The sequence below is a fragment of the Tupaia chinensis genome, unplaced genomic scaffold (genome assembly GCF_000334495.1).
Source record: "Tupaia chinensis unplaced genomic scaffold, TupChi_1.0 Scaffold144336_1, whole genome shotgun sequence".
NCBI lineage: Eukaryota > Metazoa > Chordata > Mammalia > Scandentia > Tupaiidae > Tupaia > Tupaia belangeri.
The window spans coordinates 1,779,505-1,784,063 of record NW_006204194.1 but is presented as its reverse complement, the minus strand read 5'-3'; the positions used below and the strand labels follow the sequence as shown (position 1 = coordinate 1,784,063).

Genomic DNA, 4,559 nt, shown 5'->3' with positions numbered 1-4,559 from the left:
TATCAGCTGATGCAGCGCAGCAGTCATCCTGTAGTTACCAGGAATGGTGTTGTGAGGATCTGCAGTGTGAGTTGTCCTTGGGTATCTGGCTTCCTTAAGAATGGCAGAGTAGTTCTTGTTTTCCCCTGAGGTAATGCAGGGCTGGTAACTGTCATCTTCTCAAGTTGCAAGCTCTTCAACCTTGTTTTCGGCCTCCGGGCCATCCAGCGCCGGAGAGGCCAGGGAGGCCAGGCGCCCGGAGGAGGGCCGGCCCTTCGGCGCGCCACGAGGTTGATTTTTAAGAAACGTCTTCCACGTCCACATCCTGATGTAACTGCTGTACCATTTTTTTCTTCCAGCTGTTTTCCTTTGCCTGCAAGAGGGGCCCGGATAAGATGAATGTTTTGCTTGACTTCTTTGATGTCCTGAACTTTCCGTAGCTCTTCGTTTTTCTTCAATCTGTTCATAATAAATTCACCTTGACGTTTCTGATTGATCTCTTCCACTCTTCTCATTGCACCAATAGTTTTATTCCACAGCTCTCACTGGTATTTGATAGGTTCATTTCTACGTTTTTCAAATTCAAATGAATTATCCACTGTAAGCTCTTTACCAGCTGCTTTCCAAAATGCTTTAGTCCACCTGACCTTGCAAGGATTGCGCTTCTTTTTAAAGTTTTTATGACATTTGGATTTACAGAATCTGAACACCTTGCAGTCGTGTGGACGAACATCATGCCGTGGCCAGGGTAGATGGGCCCCGAGCAGAAATAACACTTCTCGATAGGCATGTTGGACCCACGTGGGGAGCCACGGAACACATGCCAGGCGTGAGAGGAAGTCACCTTCTCATCAGCACATGGAACGTTCCCCAGGACAGAGCACACATTAGAGCACAACACAACCCTCAACAAATTTAGAAAAATAGAAATCACATCAAATGTTCTCTCTGACCACAAGGAAATAAAATTAGCGATCAGTAACAAGAGCAACATTGGAAACTGTTCAAACACATGAAAATAAGACATGCTCTTGAAAAACTATCAGGTCAATGAAGAAATAAAGAAAAAATTTTAAATTCCTGGAAGCAAATGAAAACAAAAAACACAACATGTCGAAACCTGTGGAATGCAACAAAAGTAGTACTAAGAAAGAGGTTTACAGCAATAAATGTTTACATAAGAAAAATGGAAAGATTTAAAATAAATGACCTAGTAATTCACCTGAAGCAACTAGAAAACCAAGAACAAACAAAGCCCAAAAGACAAAAGGAAAGATATAATAAAGGTCAGAGCAGAAATAGACAAAATTAAGATTAAAAATATACAAAATATTGGGGCCAGGAGGTTGGTGTAGTTAAGGTACTGGACTCCGACATGGTTGACCACTATTTTGATTCCCTGTGCTGGCTTGAAAATCACACCAGGCATGTGTGTGAGAGAGCGAGTGAGAGAGAGAAATTCAGGGTTGAAGGTAGAGTGTGGTGAAGGATAGAGAAAAGAGATTAAAGCAGGGGGCTAACGCTCTCTTGGAGCAGAAGGCAAACCGTGCCAGAGCAGAGCCTGTTTATGCCACATTAAATCTGGTAAGCAGTGGGTGAGTTTTCCTATAAAGGATATAAAGGAGTTATAAAGTTATAAGTTTCCTATCAAGGAGTTACCCTATAAAGGATAATGCACAATATACATGACATTCTTTGTAGGTTACCCTCCTGGTACAAGATCGATAGCTATCGTTATCTCAGTATTTAGACAGCAGATGTATTTAGATGACATCGCAGGATGTCATCCAACATCTTGAGACACAGCCCATGCCCAGAGCTCCCTCCGAGTTGACCATGCAGTCCCATGGCATTCTACCCGGGGTGGAGTTGCCTTCGACTACCTTCTACACTCTTCCCTTCTGGCTCTCTCTCAGGCCAGGGCTGGTTTCTGTCTCCAACGTGTGTGTATGTGCCCCAAATCCGCAGAGAATAGAGGAGAAGGGATTGCAGCATGGCCATCCCCCCTGGAGGGTAACTTCCGACATTCCCTCTCTCTATCTCTTTCCAGTGAGCACACGTGCCCTATGGCAAAAAACAATTTTAAAAAAATCAATAAAATGGGGAACCAGCAGTTAGCGTAATGACTATGTCGCTGAACTCCCACGTAGTCGACCGCGGTTTGCGTCCCAGACCCAGTGGCTTAAAACTCACGCCGGGCGCGTGTGCGTGTGTGCCCAAGATGCCAAGAGGAGAGTGGAGGAGAAGGGATTGTGGCGTGGCCAACCCCCCGGGGGATGATTTCTCGCTTTCTGTCTCTATGTCTCTCTCTGTCTGTCTGGCGAGCGCACACGCCCTATTGCGAAAAACTTCTCAAACAAAACAAAACAAAACAAAACAAAAATCAATAAAATGAAAAGTTAAGTTTCTTTTCAAAGTTGGTTAGAAGGCAAGTGGTGGTTGGAGGACAGCACTTTATCAGGGGCCCTGTGCGGTTGGGAATACTACTTTTCATTTTGGTGGTCTACGGAGCTCAGACTGGGACGGCAAAGGAGACACAGAACGCTTGCCCAGCAAGTGCGAAGTGTGAGTCGGTGCTGGAGGCGTTTGAAGATGTCGTGGGAGACTGGTGCTTTCACCATCAGGAACAGCCCTACGGCATCTTCTCTGTGAAGGACATGTGCTTCCAGCTGCTGAAACTGGAGGTCTGCAGGAAACCTGGACTGGAAAGGAGATCACAGAAGGGCAAGAGAAAGCAGAAGAAGAGGAGGAAGAGGAGAAAGAAATGCCCAAGACACCAGGATACCCCAACCACGACCCAGAGGATCTTTGACCCTTGTCTTTGAGTGCCCAAGAGGGGAAGGGATCATGAAGAACCCTCTCAAGTCTGAGCTCTCCTTGCTCCACAGCTTTAAGGGTGTGTGTGTGTGTGTGTGTGTGTGTGTGTGACCCCACCCCAAAGCTTGTAGCTGTCCTCTCCCATCTGATCTCAGGCAGGATCCTGGTGATGCAGCATGGCATGGATATGGGGAGAAAGGTGGGTGTAGCAGGTGGAAGTCCTGTCCCCACAGAGGAGCCTTCTGACTGCCACCCAGCCCTGTAAGTGGCAAGTGTCCCTTTATAAGTATCTCTACTGCTCTCTAGCCCCGCCCAGAGGTCACCAATGGCACTGGTCTGTGGACCTTGAGAGAGTCACTGTTCCCACTCCCTAATCCCCATAGTGGTGGCGCTGGGGGTGTGTGTATGGTGTTTTTGCACCCTCAAAATTAAGTTGCCAGAATGGACATTCTCCACCACCTATATACTCTGCCTGTTTCCAGGCTATACGCCAACAAACTGAAAGAATAGGACACCGCGCGGGGGCAAGGCGATGCTGGCAAGTGAGGTGGGGCAGGTACTTGGTATACTTCAGGTTAATTTCATCGAGGGCCCACCATAGAATTTCATAGGTGCCAGATTTTCTATATCCATTAAACTTAAAAAAAAAGTTAGTTTATGAAAAATAAAGTTGACAGGTCATTAGGCAGACTAAGAGAAGATCCAAATAAAATAAAAAATGACAAAAAGAGAAATTACAACTGATATCACAGAAATACAAAAGATAATTAGAGACTATTATGAACAACTCTATACCCAAAACCTGGAAAACCTAGAGGAAATAGATAAATTCCTGGACACATACAACCTACCACAACAGAACCAGGAAGAAAGAGGAAACTGGAACAAACCAATAAGGAATAATGAGTCTGAGTCAGTAATGAAAAATTGCCCAATAAAGAGAAGCCCAGAACTGATGGGACTCCCTGCTGACTTCTACAAAACTTTCAAAATCACTAATACCAGTTCTTCTCTATTTCAAAAAATAAAGGAAGAAACCCTTTCAGAAAAAAATTTAAATAATTTTATTTATTATTATTATTATTTTAATTTGCTATAGGATACATGCACTCACCAGAGAGACAGAGAAAGAAAGGGAAAATAAACTAAGCTGGAAGGTCTGGGACTCAATCCGTGGTCACCCATGCGTGAGTCCAGCACCTTAACCACCACGGCACCTGCTGCCCCCTCCAGACACATTTTATGAGGTCAGCATTACTATGACATCAAAACAAGACAGACAACTACAGAGCAATATCCCTGATGAACATACATATAAAAACAAAATACTACCAAATCAAATCCAATCGCACATCAAATAATAATAATTCACCGCCGGAGTCCTTGGAGAGCAAGAAAGCGGCAACGGTCCAGCCTCCAGCTCCGCCGCCCTGCACCGGCCCCCGCCAGCGCGGGGACCAGGGGACGAAAGCCTGCTGGTTCACGTCGAACCCAGGAACCGAAACCAGAAGCTGCAGTGAGTCGGCGCTTGTCACCCTGAGGCCCCTTTTCCACCGACTTCAGGGCAGGTCGTGCAACAGCGCTGCACCGCATCCCAGCCACAGCGGGGAGCACCCTCCCGCGCCGCCTTCCCCATACCTGGCTGGCTCCAGGCTTCGCGGGCGCCCCTGCATCTACAGAGCTATAAATCGTGGACAAAGACCCCCGAACATCCTGGCCCCAAACTGTCTACGCCGGACCCCAGGCTGGCTACCCAGCCCCAC

General features: G+C 46.5%; 2 pseudogenes; one reads left to right on the top strand and one right to left on the bottom strand.

Annotated features, from left to right (window-relative positions):
* Window positions 1–277: 277 nt before the first annotated feature.
* LOC102492560 (putative ribosome biogenesis protein RLP24 pseudogene) lies at window positions 278–769 on the bottom strand (annotated as a pseudogene).
* A 320-nt stretch (window positions 770–1,089) lies between these two features.
* LOC102492147 (phospholipid scramblase 1-like) overlaps window positions 1,090–4,559 on the top strand; it is a 4,556-nt pseudogene continuing 1,086 nt past the window's right edge.